Here is a 21283-nt window from a genome sequence, read left to right on the forward strand (position 1 = left end):
CCGGATTGGGGACGCGTCCTGGCGAGGTCCCGCGCGGCTGCCCCTGGCGCAGCAGCTCCGGGCCCTCGCGGGAACCGTGGGAGCTGTCCGTGCAGGTCTCCGCCCGCTGCTGCGCTCGGCAAAGTTTGCTGAGCGTCCCGGCCTCGGCGGGGTGCCAGGCCCAGTGCCACCGAGACCAGGCCCCGCTCTGGAGCAGCTCCCAGCTTCCCGGGGAAAGCCTCGCAAACGTCCTGACGGCCGCCACGGAAACGGCCTTGGCAGCGCCGTGGTGCTCAGACCTACCGCCGCTGTTGCTCGGGGGCAGGAGCCTTCTCCAGCAGTGACACGTGGGCGGGGTTTCCAGCAAAGAAGGGAAATCTGTGGTTCCTTGAGATGGCCTGATATGAAGGAGTCACACGTCCTGCCTTCCCGAGCTGCCCTGTGGCTACCTTGTCCTTCAAGTGCAGGAGCTGGCTGAAATGTCGGGAATGGAAGCTAATGTGACTATTCCAATCTGGCAAAACAAGCCACATGGGGCTGCTCGAAGTGTAGTGAGAAGAATTGGGACCAATCTTCCCCTGAAACCATATCCCCGGGCATCGTTTGAGACCCTGCCCAACATCTCTGACCTGTGCATGAGAGATGTGCCCCCAGGCCCTACTCTGGCAGACGTTGCCTGGTTTGCTGCAGATGAAGAGGAGACATATGCCCGGGTCAGGAGTGATACACTGCCCCTGAGGCATACCTGGAAGCCCAGTCCTCTGATTGTCATGCAGCGCAATGCCTCTGTGCCCAACCTGCGTGGGTCTGAGGAGAGGCTCCTGGCCCTGAAGAAACCAGCCCTGCCAGCCCTAAGCCGCACCACTGAACTGCAGGATGAGCTGAGCCACCTGCACAGCCAGATTGCCAAGATAGTAGCAGCTGATGCAGCTTCGGCTTCATTAACGCCAGATTTCTTATCTCCAGGAAGTTCAAATGTCCCTTCTCCCTTACCTTGTTTTGGATCCTCATTCTACTCTACAACTTCCTTTGTCATTAGTGACATCACCGAGGAGACCGAGGTAGAGGTCCCTGAGCTTCCATCAGTCCCCCTGCTTTGTTCTGCCAGCCCTGAATGTTGTAAACCAGAACACAAAGCTACCTGCAGCTCGTCTGAAGAGGATGACTGCATCTCTCTGTCCAAGGCCAGCAGCTTTGCAGACATGATGGGTATCCTAAAGGACTTTCACCGGATAAAACAGAGCCAAGATCTGACACGGAGTTTAATGAAGGAGGAAGACCCTGCTGTACTTATCTCTGAGGTCCTAAGGAGGAAGTTTGCTTTGAAGGAAGAAGATATCAGTAGAAAAGGAAACTGATGGCACTCCACTCTGCAAACTCAGTCTCATGCTCCTGGAATTTCTTCAATAGCTGCCTTCCTCACCGCAGATGTTTCTGCCTCTCAATACAGTCTTGCTGACAAGCTAGATCTTGGGCTGAAAGAGAAGAGCTGGATTATATGTTTTCCATTTGAGCTGAGACACTTGTTTCAGGTAGTTGTATATGGTGGAGTCTCAGCTTAAGGGGAATGAAAGAAGTATGTTTTTCCTTATCCCTATGTGAAAATAGGACCTAAATGAATGACTGACTTCACTGCATTAGACCCCATAACTGGTCTCACCAGACACTTTGTGCCAGCTATCACTTACTCTCAGCAGCTTTCTTGCAGCAGAGTAGGGCTGAGGGGAAGGGGCTACAAGTGTTTATGTACATGTTCACAGGGCAGGGAATATCTTATGCTGCTCCATCATAAACCTACACCAATGCCCAGCAGTCACCCCTTCCCTGTCTAGATGTAGAGTTCAGGCCACTGGACCAGCCAAGATTTGGGCTGCTCTTGGGAGGCCTAGGCTATTTTTTCTTAAACATGTTTTATAATACTGTGCAACCAAATCTACCCTCCAAGGCCCTGAGGCCTCATCACTTCCACCGACTGAAAACTTTTCTTTCACGGACTCTAGTAAGTCCAATAGGAAAGAGAAATGGGGAGGGGAAAGTGCATACCATCCTTTCAGGCCCTTGGCTGACTATTCCATTGAATTGGGCCAAGGTACATACTTAACTGCATCATGCATGCATGACTCAGATGCCCTCAGGGCCCTTTCTCTAGGTATGTATACTGTGTGTGTTTGGGTTGAAACACTAGCTGATATTAAATGAAGGATTTGGAGAAATAGTACATTTTCTTTGTCCATCTCTGAGTTGTGATTATCCAGCATCCTTTAAGGGTAGAGGATTTCTATTAATTTTAAGGTACATGAACTTTCTTAAAACAGGCTCCTGGCTTCCTTACTCTTTTTTCTTAAAGTTCTGCACTTTAGTAAAAGTAAACTTCCCCCTAGGAAGTTTTTTTCCCCTTTATGGAGAGATTTTGCCCTAAACTCTTAAAAGCAGTTCCATCTTATACTTACAGGTTTGCCCCTAGAGGTTTTTTAAGCCTCAGGTACTCTACCTGCAACATGAGAAACTGCCACCTTGTGGACTATGCTTTGGGTAAGAAAGGGCCAAATAAGACCTGTTCAGGGCAATGACAGAATATATTAAAAAGTTTCTTTTTCAAAAGAAAAAAAATAAGAAAAGTGAGCTATTCTCCAAAGGGTATTTAGACTCTTACTGTATAAATAATTACAGCATTAAATGTCTGCAAAATTCAAGTGGCAATTGAGCAGTGCATATCAATTACACATCTGCTGCAGCTCAAAGGCAGATGGACTTTTAATTTAATATCCCAAGAATTATACCCAAATTTTATTCCCTTTCTCAGAGCACACTTTCTTTTTATTTTCACTGAGAAAATGGATTATTACACTTTTCAAATATCAAATTAATTTTAACCTAAAGCACAAAGAAGCTATCTAGCACATCTTACTAAGCTGATATCTGGGATTGGGATTTAATTCCTGAATACACATTGAGCCCTGATAACTATATAACACCAGGAGTTCCATACAAGAAAATTTAAAGACATGATACCTTTTTCAGTGACCCTGCAGTCTAGATTGAGAAATCACCATATAAACTTGCATGGTGAAATGCCAAATGATGAGTAGTATCTAACTGCTGTGCTGTGGAATTCAACTACTTATGCTTGGAAATTCAAAGAAGGAAGAGAAATATGTTTGATATGACTCCAGTCTAAGTATGAGACAGCATCAGGCAAATCTCAATCAGGGGATATTTTACAAAATATCTGAGAAGCTCTCTTCAAAAATTTCAAGGTGGGCTCTCTTCAAAAATTTCATGGGATAACGGCACAAAAAGGTCCTTGCCCAATGCCAGCTCCTATGTCTTGCATTTCCCAGCCTGAAAAGTTATAAAAAAAATAAAGAATTTACATTCCAATTTGGGGTAGAGAGTTTTCTTGTCTCCTCTTGAGCTTGAATAAGGAAGCATGTTGAACAGTTACTGCTGACAGCTAGGTTGTGACCACATGAGGGAAGCCAAACAGAAGACAGAACTCACGATAAGAGCAGAGCCTAAGGTTTAAGGGGGTGGGGGTGAGGGTGGAGCCAGAGCCACAGCCTGAAAACTGCTCCACATGAAGTCTTAGTGCCTGAACTCAAGAAGTCTGCTATTTTAAAGCCTGTTGGAGCAGGTCTCTATTCTACTTAATAATGGGAGCCCATATGAACAACCTCTCTCTCTCATTTTGTCCTCCACATGGAGTGACAAAAAGAAGGTACAAAAGGCATATAACTGAGCAATAGGCTTTGGCCTGAATGGATGGCAGGCCAAAATATAAACAAAAACACTCCCACACAGCTTCAGTGAGGCCATGTGTTGCATTCAGTGTGAGGTAGATGAATTCCCATGTCAAGGTGACCTTATAATACAAGGTCATAGGACTTCTTTTCAACCAGGGCCATGGGAAGGCTTGGCCTCTGTTCTCTCCTCTGCTCTAACTGGCCTGCCATCAGTTCAGGCCAAGCCTAAGCTCAGTTATATGCCTTTTGTTCATTCATAGCCAGGCCTCTCCCCTCAAGTTCATGGTGTATTTCAATCCATCTTCCATGTTATTTCATGAGTGATTTGTATAGCTCAACCCTCATTATGTTCTTTCCTGCTTAAAATCATTAATGACTCCTGATAAAATTCATGATCAAGGCTGGGCACAGTGGCCCACACCTGTAATCCCAGGGGCTTTGGAGGCAGTGGCAGGAGGATTAAGAGTTTAAAGCCAGCCTCAGCAATTTAGTGAGGCACTAAGCAACTCAATGAGACCCTGTCTGTAATAAAATACAGATAGGGCTGGGGATGTGGTTCAGTGATTGAGTCCCCCAGAATTCAATACCTGGTACTCCCCCCAAAAAATTTCAAGATCAACTTCAACCCTCTTGCCATGTAATCATAAGGGTTTTGTGTCTGCCTCTAGCCAAATTTGGGGCACTTTATCCTCTATTCCCTTTCACCTTCACCACACGGTTGTTGGGACATGCAATTGTCTCCTTTGCATGGGTGTAGATTGTTTCCTGTACCTGGAATCATCCACCACTATCACCCACCTCTCCCACCTTCACACTCACCAAACTTCTTCAAAATGTCTCTAACTCCAGTGCCACTTGAGGGTCCCTGAATCACTCACCTGTGCTCTATGGTACCTCAACTATTTCTTTGCTTTAACATTGACCTCACTGTATTGGAATTGTTTGTTTGTTTGTTGACTTTTTCAACTGGATCCTCAGCACTGACCCCAATGCCTCTGACTGACATCCTCCATAAACAGTTTTAAAAGTAACGAAGAAGAGGGAAGAGGAAGACAGAGACTGGAAAGGACAGGGAAGAAGGGAAGAAAGCTGGAGCTTTCTCCTTGAAGAGAAAAGCCAGTCAAAAGTGTCAAAAAATTAAGATTTACTTAAGTTTTTTCACATATTTTACTTGAAAAAGCTCAGATTACTGATTGCCCTGTCCAGACACTATTCTGAATTTAGAGCATTCTTTGCCAGAAAAATAAGAACAATAATAATAATCATATTGCAGAAGAGAAGGTGTACTTCCTAGGCCCTCAGCTCCACACCTGTCCTGCCCTTGATGCTTCAAGCCTTTGGAGTGGGGATTCGAAAGGCTGCCTGCTCCTGTAGTCATGGAGAATGCAGAGAAAACAAATAGCTGCTGACACAGGTAATGTTCATGTTTCCCAATTGTAGCTGCATATGGCATGAGTTGTAATGGCCTCGTGTAAAGCATTCCTGGCCAGTATTAATGACCAAATAGGTTAATGACCAATGACTCAACCTCAGGCCATGCACACATTCTCTTGTTCATTAATTCCTGGGAAATGACCTCAGCCATGTTCATTACAGCTCAATTATTCTCACACTCCTCAGAGGAGAAGAAAGCATTTTAGTCTTAATAACAAGCTATATTCCTTCTTGTACCTTGATACATGGGCAATAGAGACACAAAAACAAGTTACTAGTCCAAATACCAAGCGAGTAAAGGAAGTGACACTATTGCTTTATCAGCTTCTATCCATCAATGAGAACTAAACCCAGGGAATTTAGAGGTCACTGAGCAAGCAAAGAAGGGCTTTCCTCATGATTCATTCACACATTGGTGTTCTCTGAAGGCACAGCAGGGCACAAAACACATGTGACCTCCAAATGTTCAGAATATGGATGAAGATCTGAAAAAAAATTGACATCTCCGATATCCACCTATCATTCAATCAATATTAATAAAATCTTTCTTCAAAGCCAGGCCCCATAGACAGATCCTGAGTAATGCAAAAAGTAAAAGACCCCTCAAGGAGCAGGAAATCAAGATACACAGAGTGCACACAGGTCATGGAAATTTTAGACATGACATAATTGGCCACTTTCATCCAGAGGTGGTCTAAATCATCTCCCCTTGAAAATGGCCTTAGTGACAAATGGCCTTAGTGAGCAAATCTGTGTGACTTCTGAGGCTGCAACACAGAATTCATTCAGCTCTGCCCTGCTAGCTCAGATGCTCAGTTTTGGACCCTGTGCCGCTGTGTCCATTCAGCTACCTGGAAGCAGCCACATTCTAAGGGAGCCCAGGCTACACAAAGAAGCCCTAATCAGTGCCACAGTCAACAGAACCACCTGTGGTCCAGGAGATGGCAGTGCCCACCCTCAGACATGAACGAAGGTGCCTCCAGAAGATTTCAGACTCCAGCTGCCAAGTCACCCCAGCCCCTGACTGTTCTAGCTGAGTCTTCAGTGTTGGGCAGGGAAAATCCTTCACCTCTGTGTCCTGCTGGAGTTCCTGAAGGACAGCTTGGCAAGCATGACTAGACAGTTCTGAAGTCACCAAGTGTGTGTGTGGCGGGGGAGTGGGGGGGTATTCAACAATAGAAATGGCACCTCTCTCCCCGCCTCCCCTGCATCACACACACACACACACACACACACACACACACACACACAGAGACACAGAGAGAGAGAGAGAGAGAGAGAGAGAGAGAGAGAGAGAGATACAGCTACTTTGTGACATTCAGTAATAGTTCTTACATATATGTTCCTAGCTCAATGATGCCCTAAAGAGATCTGTGAGAAAGTGCTGCCATCTAACGGAACAGCATTTAGCTGCATCTGGGAAAAAAATAAAAACAAAAAAACTCTCACACAGCTTTAATGAGGCGATGTGGTACATTCAATGTGAGGTAAATTAATTCCAATGCTAAGGTGACCTTGATCTTGGAAGAATGCCATCTTATAATATAAGGTCATAGAACTTCTTTTTAACCAGGTCTATTGAAAGGTTTGGCCTCTGTACTTTCCTCTCTCCAGTCTCTCTTAGGGATTTCTGTGCACCTACTATCACTCCTGGATCTGTCTCTACCACAAATCTAATCTTGGACCTGACTCATCCTATATCCCCAACTGCCCCTCAGCATCTCTGCTGGCAAATCCCATTGTAACCTCAGGACCTTCGACTTGGAGGTGCTAAGTGAACCACAACCTATTCTTCTTCAAATTGTGTTTCCCACCCCTCTGTTGTCATGTATGTGATACTCCCTACAAACAGGGCTGCCAGTGCTCTGAAGTCCCCAGACTCCTCCTTCCAGTACATGGTCACCCATCACCAATCCATCACAAAGTCCTGATGAGTCTCCCCTCAGAATGTTGCTAGAAATCATTCCTCCCCTCTCATTTCACTGCCACATCCAGCCTGCCTTGTCCCAAACCCTGATACAATTTACTCTATGCTACCTTTTCCCCTCTGGTCTCCCCAGCACACCTTGCATTCACTTCCAGATTGAACTTCCCAAGCCCTATGTCCATTACTTCAGTCTCTTCCAAGAAGAGAGTCTCCCAAGTGCTGTGGCTCCAAACCAGTTTCTTGCAAGAGAATTGCAAATGCAATGTTCTCTCTCTTCTGGTCCCAACCACTGAGCCAGTATCAGTCCTCCACAACCCTGATCCTGAATCCTCGCCTTGACTCAGTCCAACCCCTCTCCCTCCACACTCTCTTCTCTGCCCTCTCCCATCTCAGAAGTTCTTTCTCCTCTTCCCAATTTTAATTATATGCACTCTTCAAAATGGCTCCATGTCATTTTCCTCTAAACTCTCTTGATTGGATCTCTAGATCTCACTCCTCTGGATTCCTCCCTACACATTGTTAGAGCCATACACTTTGATGTGGGACCATTTTCTGTTGTATGGTATTTCCTAAAAGCTTACCATTAATTCTTCCCTGATGAGATGTGAGTGCTGAGGCAAGGTCTGTGGTCTGTGCTTACCTGAAATTCCTCCCAGAGCCAGGAAGTGATAAATCAACAGCTGACTTTAGCAAATATACCGAGTACAGTGCAAAGTGCTGAAGCCTGCTGAACTCCTTCCTGCCTCAGGGCCTTTACCCTGGTGGAATGCCCAACCCAGGACTCTTCACCACTGATTTCTTCTTGTCATTCACCTTGCAGCTGAAATGTTGTCTCCCCAGGAAAGCCTTCCTCCACCCTCTGCCCTAAAGCTGTCATCCAAACACCACCTGCTGCTAATCATGGTTTTTAACTCACCATGGGGAACCCATCACTCCCTGATCATTCTTTTAGTTATTTTCAATGTGATTATTTTTCTGTTGTTTTTTTCCCCAAGAAGAACCTAAGCTTGAAGAAAACTAAAGCCATATCAGTCTTTTTCACCACTGTATCCCTCACATCAGAACAGTGTCCAGAAGATAGTAGGTGCTCAATGAGTATGTGTTGAGTGAATGAAGGAGACATATTTATAAAAAAAAGGAGACAGACATGTTAAATATCACATAACAATAAGTGAACTTATGTGTATTTATGTGTCTATCCATCTGTATATACACAAATAAATACAAGCATATATATTCATATGAAATGAAAGAGAAAGTGAAGAGGAAGACAAGAAAAAAGAACAATCCAGACAGAGAAAAGAACACACTTCAGACAGACGTACACAGATTTGAGGCAGTGTATCATTCGTAGGAAATAGAAATAGTTACACACTGCATTTTTGTAAACAACAGACCACATGAATGATGGTTCCACAAGATTATAACAGAGGCGAAATTTTCCTGTTCCTGGTGACATCACAGCAACCCTAATACTCACCTGCCTGTGCAAATGCTGGGGTAAACACACCTACTGTGCAGCCAGCTGGTTAAAAGTTTAGTGTGCACAAGTTTATAATGCATAGCATTTGAATATGATAAAAATGACTGAATCATTTGTTTATTTATTTGCTATACTACACTTTATCATGTTTATTTTAGTGTGCTCCTACTTATTGTAAAAAGAATTTTTTTTGACATGCAGCCTGATCCATGTCACATTGACCAGGTCTCAGGAGAGCATCAAGAGGCCACGTGGAGTAATCTACCCACACTGTCCCAGTGTGTGTTATTGCACCCCGTGGTGTCCGTACAATGATGAAATCACCTACAATGCACTTCTCTGAATGAATCTCTGTCATTAAACATGAGTGTACTTCAATACTGCCAAAGTTGGGACCAGAAGAGAGAGGACATTTTGAGGGGTAGAGGAGGGATTGATGTGGGACATGAGGCTGGGCAAGTGGACAGAGGCCAGGTCTTCAAGAGAGAAATATAAAATATTAAACACCTGAGTCTTATCCCTTTTATGATCAGGTGTCATTGGATATTTCAGTTAGAGAACTTAGATCTTCTCTTTATAATTCCCTCTGGGAAAAGCAGTGAGGACAGACAATAGTGCAAAGAGACCAGAATCAGGAAGAGAGGTGAGCAGCTCTGCAGGGAGCCCAGATGGAAGAGGTTCTGGGCATGAAATTCAAGTTAGGGGAGGTATTGAGCAGGAGGTGGCTGGTGAGAGCAAAATGGAGGAAGCAGAAGCAGCATAGGCTTCCACTGGACCAGGTGGATGAGAGAGAACAAAAGTCAAAGATGAGTCCCAGGGGACAGGCAAAACCATGCTACCATCTCCCAAGGCAAGGTTTATGGACCAGGGAGAAGATAAGAAATCTTCTCTGGGGGGAAGTGAATTTGGGGTACCTATGGGATAATAAGAGGGGTAAATCTAGTAAGTGTTTGGATTTGCAGTTGGACCTTGCCAGAGACACAATTTGGGAACCACTGCTGTTCAGATGATCCTTAAAACCACTGATGTACATGACTTTCCTTGAGGAGATGAACTGGGTCTGCCACTCAGAAACTGCTTCCCAAGTCTAGGCTGTGAGACTGAGTTTGAACCCAGGTTGTAGAGAGCATTCATTCATTTCAAGGCAGTCTGAGCTGCAAACCAAATTTACCTTGACTTTGGAGTTCAGTCTCCTCACTAGATGTGTACCACATGGTCTCAGTCAGGCACACTACCAGGACCTTTGATTACCACCAGGCTAAACCATATGTTTCATTAGGCTTCATATGCTGGCATAAAATTCAATGAGAAACTGCTATCTCTACCTGCAATGTGCAGTTTCCAAACCACTACTAAGCTTCAGAAAGCAGCCATGCAATTAATTCTTAGCAGAGATGCACTAATAGCTGTCCATCATGGGTAGCAGGCCTGAACGGCATACATTTTACATTTGCCAGAGAGAACATATTGTCATCCATATTTTAATTATCTCTCTTCAGAGGATTAGAAAATTTTGTAAGTTATTTAAGGCAGAAATGTAATTTAAATTTGTTCATGACTGGAATGGTTCACATGACCCTAGGAACATCTGCTTTTTAAAAATAATTGGCTGTTTATACAGTGATGGTTATTTATTGCCCAGAGACTGGGACACCAAAAGACAGAGTTTGGCAACTTCTTTTTTGTGTTATATTGAGTTTGGCTCTCATGCAGGAGTTCAATGAGAAAAATTTGGAATAAATGGTCATTTCTGTCATTTTAAGACAAAGCAAGCAACTATTAATACTAACTATGAATTTGCATCGGGCCAAAAAACAGTGCCAAACACTGCATGCATGTCTCATTGAATTAGCCCAAATCTTATGGGGTAGCTCTTCTTGTCTCATTTTACAGATAGTGAGACGTGTTCAACCTAGCATAAAATATTCAGACAATTAAATTTTTTCAGTTATATTTATTTTGAGAGAACTAAACCCATGCTTTCTCCATGATTAGTTTCATAATAGTCCTACAATGGTACATAAGGTGCAGAACACTGTAATAACAATCTAATATCTTTCCCTTGTATTTTTAAGCTGCCCCCTTTTTGGTCAAATAGCTCTTCTCATTCAGGAGTATGCCCTTTCCACTCCATAGGATACCAGGTGGGGTATCAGCTAACCGATTCACCTACTTCCTCCCCATAGGTCTGGGCACAGGTGCTAACCTGCTTGGTCAGAAATCCCTATCCCTGAAACCAAGAATTGGCCCAGGACAAGTCTGTTACCCAAGAGAGACAGAAAGAGCTTGTGAATAGTGTCATTGCCAAGAGCCATCCATGGACTATGAATGGAACTTTCCAGCATTGGAGCCAGCATTGGGATAGATCTGGTGTTTTGGAACTTATAATGGCAATCCCATTATTAAGACCACCCTTTGCATATGAACTCGCTCTGCTCAAAAAGGTCTCAACACAGCTCCAAAAATGGGGTGACCCACTGCAGCCATATAGCCACACAGTCTCTCAAAGATGGATGTATCCTGCCAAGATGCTAATCAACCTGTTGACTGCAAGACATTATGAAGCAAGACTCTGCCCCTGAAATCTTATCCCTGACTTTGATGTACCCCCTTAAATAAACCACCGGAGCCATTTTTAAACTGTTCAGCTCCACTTCCTGTGTAGGCTGGACCTATCAGATGCTCTGCTTTAAAAACCTATTCTCTGACTCTGTTGCTTATTTCTTCATTAATTATTTCAGACTTTAATTCTCTCATGTGACCACACCCTCTTGGGAAGGAAAAATTACCCCTGGCGAGATGCTGGCCGCTTCATGATAACACATGAGGAGAGTCCTTCTTATTGACCTGCCTTCACCAGTTCTGAGGACAAGTGATACCCTAGAATGTTTTTTGGGGAAAGAATATGCCAGAGACTAATGTCAACCCAGAAACACAGAGAAAAGCAGAGTCAAGGGGCAGCAGAGCCAAAGAGACAGTTCTGACACTGCCATTCAAGGTCTGCCATCCAGCCTCCCCTGGGACTCCCCATCTACATGGGTCATAAGTTTCCTTTTTTGCCAATGCTGGTAGTTTGAGTCAGTCTCTGTTGCTTAGACCCACAGAAACAGATATTTCAGAAAGAAAATTGCTAAAGATCTACAAAACATGGTCTGAAAGAGTTATGGTCATTGACTTCACACTTCATCCACTGAAAGAGATACATTGGTACATTAGACATTAACTAAAAAAAAAAACTAGCAATAAAATGATTTCAGATATACCCATTGGAAAACAACAATTTATAAAACAATTATAGAATTTTAGGAACATTTTAGCTACTGAATGCAATATAATGATGACATAATGACATAACCAGTTCTCAGAAACTTTCTTACAGTGAGCTTACTTTAGACAAATCACAAAGACAAATAACACTAAGAATCAGTTCTACCCTCTACCCAAACATCCAGGGCCTCTGCCCTAGGTCAAATACTAAGATGACTCTCCTCTGAATAGAATCTTATAGATAGCTACATCCTGGGTTACCATATCATTATTATCCTCTAAATCTCCATAGTTTATAATAACATTTTTTTTTCAAATTTATGAATTAATCATTATGAAATGCAGGGTAAGCATCTCATATTCTGCACAATTTGTCTAAGGCATCTTGGGCCATTAACTTCTCTGGATCCAAGTTCATCATGTAACAAGATGATGGAATACCCGGTCTGCCTGCAGGCTTGAGAACATCTGCTGGGTCAAGAGACACAAAGCAACCTGGTATGGTGGCAAACCCCTATAATCCCAGCAATTCAGGAGGCTGAGGCAGGAGGATCACAAGTTCAAAGCCAGCCTCAGCAGCTTAGCAAGGCACTTAGCAACTCATCGAGACCCATCTCTAAATAAATTATGAAAAAAGAGTTGGGGATGTGTAATCCAGTGGTTAAGTGCCCCTTGGTTCAATCCCTGGGAAAGAAAGAAAGAAAGAAAGAAAGAAAGAAAGAAAGAAAGAAAGGAAGTCAAAGCACTTTGAAAAATATAAAGAGTACTAATATTAACTCAAAAACTCAAAAACAAGATTTATCAAGATAGAAATCAATTTTATTCAATGCCTTTTGTCATTTGGAATCTGACAAGATTCACTAGAAACTCCAAATAGAGTCTGGTCAAGTATAGAGAAAAATTAGATTATAGTAATAAAACTAAAGGAACATGCTAATACCCCACCTTGCCTTTCTGACCTTGTAACTCTTCATCACCAACAGGAAATCTGTCCAAACCAGTCAACTTTTCACCTTCCAAATAGTCTAACATCTGATGTAACAACCATGCTCCTTACCTTTATTCTGCTCTTTGACACATCCATCCCCCAAATCTTTACCTATGCTTCAAGAATCTCTTTCTGGTTGTGGCTCAGTGGTAGAGCACTTGGGTTGCATGTGTGAGGCACTGGGTTCAATCCTCAGCACCACATACAAATAAATAAAGGTATTGTGTTCATATACAACTATAATAATAATAATAATAATAATAATAATAATAATAATAATAATAATAAAGAACCCCTTCCTCAACTCTGAGCATGCTCCAGGGCTCACTTAGTTACAGTTGTCATGTGATCCTCTGAATTTTCTCTACTTTTCTAATTGAAAGAAGTGGAATTATAGTTCCCATATACCTCCATCTTCTCTGTCCAATTAGATCATACAAGTTGGTAACTGGCTTGTATATTTCTTATATGGAACAGATATTAAATGGATGAATCTAATTAACAGCAAATATTTGTTAATTGGAAAGGAAAATGTCCAAATGAGGAAAATGACTGAGGAAAGGAGAATTTGCTTTTAGTTTTTTTTTTCTTTTTTTTTCTGGCACAGGGCATTGAACCCAAGGCCTTCTGCAAGTTAGGCAAATGTTCTACCACTTCCTAGCCTTCCCAGTCACCTTCCCAGCCCAGAATGAAAATTATGATGAAGCAAAATGACAGAGATAAAGTTATACAACAGCAAGTTATCAAATGGGCTATTTTAAAGACAGACCAGGCAGCTAGTATATTCAAAATAAGCTTAAAAGTAAGAAATAGAATTTTTACAGTGAAAAGCACCTTCAGAGTCATCTAATTCACATACTTATCACCCACTAGTTTCTCTAATTTGTGAATTGGAGTTTTTACATATTAAATTTCCCTATTATAAAACACAACTATTGGCAACATCCTAGAAGCACAGTCAAAAAAAAAAAAAAAAAAAGAGAGAGGGAGAGATACCTTAAAAATGCAACAAGTCCTTTATGAATATAAAACAATATCTACATGCCAGAGTCAAACCAGACATCTTGACCTAGACTTGTGGTATTGTTTTTAGTTTACTCTTCAATATAGAAATTAATAGGTGATAAACAGGAAGACAGTATTATCCACCTAGAAACCTAGAAAATGCAAAATGGCTCAGAGTTGAGGGTCATCCAAAGTGCTAGGAGGTTCTGGGAATTAAGCACTTGAGTTTTGATATGTAGCAGGAAAAATATTGGCTTGGCACTCAGAGAACCATTTTGAGACATCAATTTCAGCCATAACCATTGACATAGTTCCAAAATCTGATATCTATTTTTTTTTACTTAAAAATAAGTCCTGGAAGGGATTACATTAGTTAATGTATGTAAAGACACTCTATTTACAGAAAAGCATAATTTGCATTATTATCTAGCTAACTGACTTAAATTAAAAGCTATTTTAATCTACCTGTCCCAAAGATCTATATTTTCAGAATCTAAGAAATAAAAAGGCATAACCACCTTAGTAGCCCCTTAACTCTGCAATCTCCACTCTGGATTTAAAAAAATGAGCAAGAAATCTTGAGCCATAGGACACTCCAGTTCTTGCAGTTTGCTGAAACATATGTGATTTCAACAAGTGACACACAGCCAAGAGCTTCCTACTCTGTGATTAGTCACATCCAGCTGAGGGCTCCCTACACCATAGTGAATATGGTGGTATCTTCTTTTGCCTCAGATTCCTGCTATTATCTGGGAGAGGGCTGTACGGGGGCATGTGAGACCATCTTCACCTTCTCTTTAAGTCCACCCTTCGTTGGTCATTGGGGGACCCCACTTTTCACAGATGCTCTTCAGGCCCATTGCTACTCTCTACAAACAAACATAAGGTCCTCTCACTTTGAAAGGGTCAAGACATGCTCTTAGCGCAACCCTCCCAGATGACCCAAACCCAGCTTGGAAAGATACCTTAGGCACCATTCAAAGGTCACCAGTTCCCTAGGGTAGAACTCTTGACAGCAGAGCATGAAGAAACCATGATCATCCATTTAGCTAATAGTATAAAATATATTCACCCTGGCAGAAGAGCCATATGGGCCGGATAAATCGCACCATTCTTTAGACAATGATGGTCACATGGTAGGTTGGAAATTCAGACAAAATGCTGAATGAGAGTTCAAGTTGGCCCTTTTCTAGACAGCATCCCTCAACATCTTAAATTGTGTTCCACAATCTAAAAGGGGCCCTAGAGGTTAGCACAACCCTCTCCGCAAGTGGCAGAACTGAGGCAGAGAGAGAAGGAGTGACCTAAACAAGATGACCCAACAAGTGGCAAAGCTGGAGACAGAACGCAGGGCTCTCCAAACCTCCAGACTCTATGGCCACTTCCAGAACCACACAAACATATTTTTCCTAGCATCATTTCTGAACTAAATATAACTTTGGCTCTGCCTACTTATCCAAAAGCAAGCTGGATGATCTTCCCCATTGGTCTTCAGCATAAGGACTCTATAGTACAAAAAGATAATTACAACCAGCTTACTAGGTATTGACTCCCCCCACTCCAAATGTGCTTTGTGAGCTCTGGCTCACTATTACAACACACTACTTTCCCCAGTGAGCAGATGCTCGATAAATTCGGAGAACTGATCAGCTGATTAATGAGCTTAATAAATAATAATGTTTACAGTTTCCTTCCTGAACTCACAGCCAAAGTAGTTCCACTAAATGGCTTTTTTTTCTCTTTTATTTTCTCTTTCACTTGCTTATAAATTTTGAGACTCATTATGCAATGTGTCAGAGAAGCAATTACTTTGGGGTTTACCCTTTAAAAAGAACACCAAAGTCCATAGGGGAAAATTTTCCCAAACCAAACATGAACCAGAAAAATGTACAGTGCCTCCAATTACACACGTTGCTCCAGGGTGCTCTCATCTAATGGTCCATCCATGTCAAGAGCCACCTCTCCAGCTTCCAAGAGAGAGGAGAACCCCATCCTTTAATCCAAGCAGGATTTGATTTCTAGGGAGACATCTCAGGGCACAGGACACTGATTAATGAAGGATAAGATCGTAGTGGCAGAAACCACCAGCACAGCAACCACAAAATTCGGGAGCTTGAGTTCAGTTAGAGTCAAGCAGGCCCAACTCTTTCTGGAGTTATTTTTCAAGAAAACTTTTCCTTCATATGAACATCCTGGATAACATGTAGGTGCATGCATGCACATCAGTGCAGTGCACATAACCAAGACTTCCAGAAACCTGCTTCTCACTGATAGTACATTTGAAGTGAGTAGGCTGTAGAAGATAAGGTGTCTCAACAGCAGTGTTAGTGAGGAAGAAAGATGAGTAAAGAGCAAACTGCAGAAAATGACTCTTATTCTTTCTACTTCTCCCCAAGTGAAACCCAAAGTCACAGAGGCCCATACAATTTCAACAATTCAAATGCCTCTGTGGGCCAAATGACATTCTGAGTAACAGCACGAGGATATCTGTTCCTCTTAACTTGACCTGGCTTGTCCCCTGCGAGGCAGGCTCCCCACTGCCTGCTCCTCCAAGTCACCCTAATAAACTCATCAAGCCTCACCAAGCTGCATTTCCCTTCTCAGTTAGAAAACAGACCAATAAGCCCAGCAGAAGTACTTTCTATAGTCTCTTGTGTAAATGTTGGGAGCATTCCTGTGCCAAGCTGATGCATGCTACTTCCAGCAATTTTTACCCTGACCTGTGAGCAACATGGCAGAGGAGGGGGGAGAGGACAAAATGACAGCAAAAGCAAACTCTTAGCCTTGGGTCAGGAAAAAAAAAAAGCCAATCAGATTACAACCAGATGATGCCATGGTCTGTTTTTGCTTTAAAATGCTAAGAGCCAGGGCTTTCTTAACATGATGGAGATCATGCTGGGGGAAGTGAAATAGGTCAGTGGTTCACACACATATAAATGTCTAGGCACATCAGCCAACACCTCCTGTCATTCATAGATGGGAGAGGAGTTTCCTCCAACTCTGTAGCCCAAGTGTCACAAGGGCCACAGTGAACCTCTCCAGGTTCTGCTGGAAAATCTGAGCAGACACATGGGCCCCTGGAGGGAAGAGACTATCCAATCACTCTGTGGAAAAAATTCCACAGCTGTCATGAGAAGAAAACAAACAATCAACAAACAAACAAACAAGGTTCTCCAGATTTTAATTTAGAAGACCAGGGGCAAAGGATACAGGAGCCCCATGGGGAGACACCCTAATGATCTATTTTGAGGGGCTTTTAGCACCTGTTTGCAAGCCCATCTCTCAAAATAGCATTCAGCAACAAGTTTCTAAAATGGCAAACCCACTGCATCTTTTCCCTGGGAATGCTTAGTCATGCTGATACTCTGACCCAAGAAATCATTTCAAAAGAGGCTGCAGAATGAAGAAGAGCAATGTTTAACCTGTCCACAGCCATTGCAGCAGCTGCAGCAGTGCAAGCAGGGGAGACTGGAGTTGGCGCTGCCTGGGCCCCACCTCCTCCCCATCACACTCATCATCAGCAGGCTGAGAGCAGAGTCTGGCACCAGCTGCACTGCCATGATCTTGGATGCCAGATGTTGATTCCCATGCACAAACACTCCTGCTGAGTCAGTCCACCTGGGCCAGGGCAGCTGCAGAGTATCCACAAACACCTACAGTAAACCAGCCGGGAATCCAGACTTAGGGTGCAAAAGGCTCAAGGTGAAACTGGGCCGAATTTCCCATGGAGTGGGAGGAATGCAGGGGGATATTGAGAGGATGGGGTGGGAGCTGTGCTTAGGGAGGGAAGGAGGGAGGGAGACAGAGAGAGAGAGAGAGAGAGAGAGAGAGAGAGAGAGAGAGAGAGAGGGAGAGAGAGAGAGAGAGAGGAAAATAGGAAGCTGCAGGTTATTTAAAGGTAAGCCCTTGCTAGCTTCTCTAAACTGCACAAACACCGAAACCACATCAAACACAAATGTAAAAGCCCAGAGCACAGAATTTTTCACTGCTACCTTAGCCTCAGCAACAATTCTTTTTTTAACTGACAATTAAAATAAAACATTCCCTATTTCAGATAAATCAGCCAGCCCAAGCGTACACACACACACACCCCTGCATCTCCCAGAAATTCTGCTGCATAAACATGCTGAATGTCACAACCTACTGCTTGCAATCTGGTCAGTGTTTTCTTTCCAGGAGATAGGTGTGTCCCTTTCACAAAATCAAGTATCTGGGAGGAACAGAGTCCAATCTGACCAGGAGGTACCAGACATTCACTGGAGATCAGCAAAGGCTCTTATCATAGCTGAGGAAGAAGTCACTTTATGAACTGACCCCTTCCACCTTCCCCAAATCTACTTATCCTTTTCTAGTAGACTGGCCAGCTCAGTTCCCCACAGGGCTAACATACTTACTGGAAACACAGAATTACATTGCCTTTCAGTTAGCGTTCTGATCTCCCTGCCTGTACCACATGTATGCAGCATAGACACCTTCTACCTCTCCCTCCCTCCTTCCTCCCTCTTTCCTCCCTCCCTTTCCTCCCTCCCTCCCATCTCTCCACAGGGCTGCCAGTTAGGGATTTTGAAGGATCCTCCCTAGCTCAGGAAAGGGAGGGCATAGGAAGCTAATTTGTAGTAAGGAACACTGCAAGGACAAAAAGGAAAATTAGCCTTGAAAGTCATATTGTGTAGCATTTTCTCTGGAAGATGTCAATGGAAAGAAGAAGAAGAAAAGAAGAAAGGCTGCCCAGTCTTTTCATATATATGAGTGGCTCAAAATGCTGCCCAGAGATTGAAGTAAGTCCAGACATCTTTTTATGATCACGGCTGAACATGTTGTGTTCTTATGGAGTCCACATACTCAACTAAAATGGTGATCATGGATATTTCCAGCAACAGTTTTTATGTCCTTTTCTGATTTCTTCCTTCACTCACTTGCTATAATTCTTCAAATTTTCTTAAAATTAATTGGACAGTGTTAAAGGTAGGAACCAGGAAATCAACTTTCTAAATGAGAAACTGGGGGAAGAAATCAACAACCTTTAAATCTTTCTCGGTACAGTACAGTTGTTGTCCCTGTAAACTTTATACTTTTAAAAGTATTTATTTGATCATCACAGTGCTTGACAGAGTAAGTGCTAGAAAATGTTGACCTTGAACCTTTTTACCATGTTATCTGATTGGATTCAACCACCACTAACCTCAGGAACCTTAGAGCATATCACTCCCTGCTATAGGTGCCTGGAGATTAAAAATCAAGTTGCCTGTGTGTCACTTTGCACAAAGCTGTGGTAACATTCCACACAGGTGGGTGGGTTTCATAATAATATTCAAAAAGCAATACTGATGATCATATTTTATAAATCATAAGGGTGGTTTAATGGACATGTCTATGATACTTCCTTAAGAACCCAAGCATACCTTTCCGGTTCCGCACTGCGCGGAGTCGGCTTTTGGGTCTTGGGTGCCCGAAGATTGAGAGCTTCTTCTCACCCCGGAGACTGCACCCGGCAGCTCTGCGGCTATCATCATGCCACAAAATGAATACATTGAATTACACCGTAAACGTTATGGATACCGTTTGGATTACCATGAGAAAAAGAGAAAGAAGGAAAGTCGAGAGGCTCATGAACGTTCAAAGAAGGCAAAAAAAAATGATTGGCCTGAAGGCTAAGCTCTACCATAAACAGCGCCATGCTGAGAAAATACAAATGAAAAAGACTATTAAGATGCATGAAAAGAGAAACACCAAACAAAAGAATGATGAAAAGACTCCACAGGGAGCAGTGCCTGCCTATCTCCTGGACAGAGAAGGACAGACTAGAGCGAAAGTACTTTCCAACATGATTAAACAAAAGCAAAAAGAAAAGGCGGGAAAATGGGAAGTCCCCCTTCCCAAGGTTCGTGCCCAGGGAGAAACAGAAGTATTAAAAGTGATTCGAACAGGAAAGAGAAAAAAGAAGGCCTGGAAGAGGATGGTTACTAAAGTCTGCTTTGTTGGAGATGGCTTTACAAGAAAACCACCTAAATATGAAAGATTCATTAGGCCAATGGGCTTACGTTTCAAGAAGGCCCATGTAACACATCCTGAACTGAAAGCCACCTTTTGCCTACCAATACTTGGTGTGAAAAAGAATCCGTCATCCCCACTGTATACAACTTTGGGTGTTATTACCAAAGGTACAGTCATTGAGGTGAATGTCAGCGAGTTGGGCCTTGTAACACAAGGAGGCAAAGTGATTTGGGGGAAATATGCCCAGGTTACCAATAATCCTGAAAATGACGGATGCATAAATGCGGTCTTACTTGTTTGACAACAGTTTTACACTCCTTGGAATTATTATAAGACTACAAATCAATCAGGAAAACCACCATTAGTGTACAGTGATGGTTCTGAATACTACCAAACAGCCTTACGTATCTGCAGTCATTAAGAGAACTATATATTAAACTGTTTAAAAAAAAAAAAAAACATTAAAATGAGGGAGTTTGAAAAAAAAAAAAAAAAAAGAACCCAAGCATAACCCAACCTTACAGGTAGATCTCTAAATGTAACCTGCTGATTTCTGTGGAGCATCTACATTCTCCCTCCAAACTCAAGGGACTTTTAATATAGTATCTGTGATGAGAGGGCTACAAGAATCACGTGTGATACAAGATGTGACCAGCGCTATAATGTGACTTAAAAACCAAACACTTGCAGTGGCACAGAGACAGGAGAGTCTGCTTTGACTTCCAGAACTTCATAATTCTTGAGCTGGAACTTGAGGAAGAGCAGGACATGTTTGTTTGTTTTTATGATTTTATATGCACTGTGTGACCAGAAAGTACAGAAAGACTAAGGAAAATAAACTGTAGAAGAGCTATTGCAAGGGATGACTACTGTGGGCAGAGGGTGGGCGTATCTTTCAGAGAGACGGACAGGTCAGGTGTGGAGAACCATGAGCAGGTTGCAGGGGTCAGCCTGAGAGATTCTAAGTTGAACACAACTCCAGTCTTTTCTAAATTTCTCTTGACACAGGGTCTCACTAAGTTGCTGAGGATGACTTGGAACTTGTAATCCTCCTGCCTCAGCCTCCCAAGCCTCTGGGATGATAGGGATATGTCACTGTACCCAGCTCATGCTTTGTTTTTGCTTGGAAGACCTAACTCCACATGTGCTTGAAACATAGCCTCAATTACCTCAAAACACAGGCCTTCAGCAAATCTCTTGTAGGAAGACCTCAGTTTCCACCTTGAGGACGCAAGGGAGGTGAGGCAGGATAGCACCAGAGCAGGCAGGAGGAGCTCAGTCATGAGCAAGGGCTTCCGGACAGGTGTGGAACCTCCCCTCATAGGATGGCCCATCATGGAGAGAAAACCATCAGCCCACTACCAAGAGACCACTGCTGCCCACTTGCTGACCACTGTGGTCAAATCAACTCTATATGACACTCAATCCCTGGGGCTCAAGGCTATTACCAACTCCTCTTGGTA

At 42.9% G+C, this 21283-nt stretch overlaps 2 pseudogenes; both read left to right on the forward strand.

The window, feature by feature from the left end:
* Positions 1 to 353: 353 nt before the first annotated feature.
* Positions 354 to 1550, forward strand: LOC143386389 (mitochondrial fission regulator 1-like pseudogene; annotated as a pseudogene).
* Positions 1551 to 19244: 17694 nt separating this feature from the next.
* LOC143640525 (ribosome biogenesis protein NSA2 homolog pseudogene) lies at positions 19245 to 20286 on the forward strand (annotated as a pseudogene).
* Positions 20287 to 21283: the final 997 nt, after the last annotated feature.

This window comes from Callospermophilus lateralis, unplaced genomic scaffold, assembly GCF_048772815.1.
Source record: "Callospermophilus lateralis isolate mCalLat2 unplaced genomic scaffold, mCalLat2.hap1 Scaffold_323, whole genome shotgun sequence".
Taxonomy (NCBI): Eukaryota; Metazoa; Chordata; class Mammalia; order Rodentia; family Sciuridae; genus Callospermophilus; species Callospermophilus lateralis.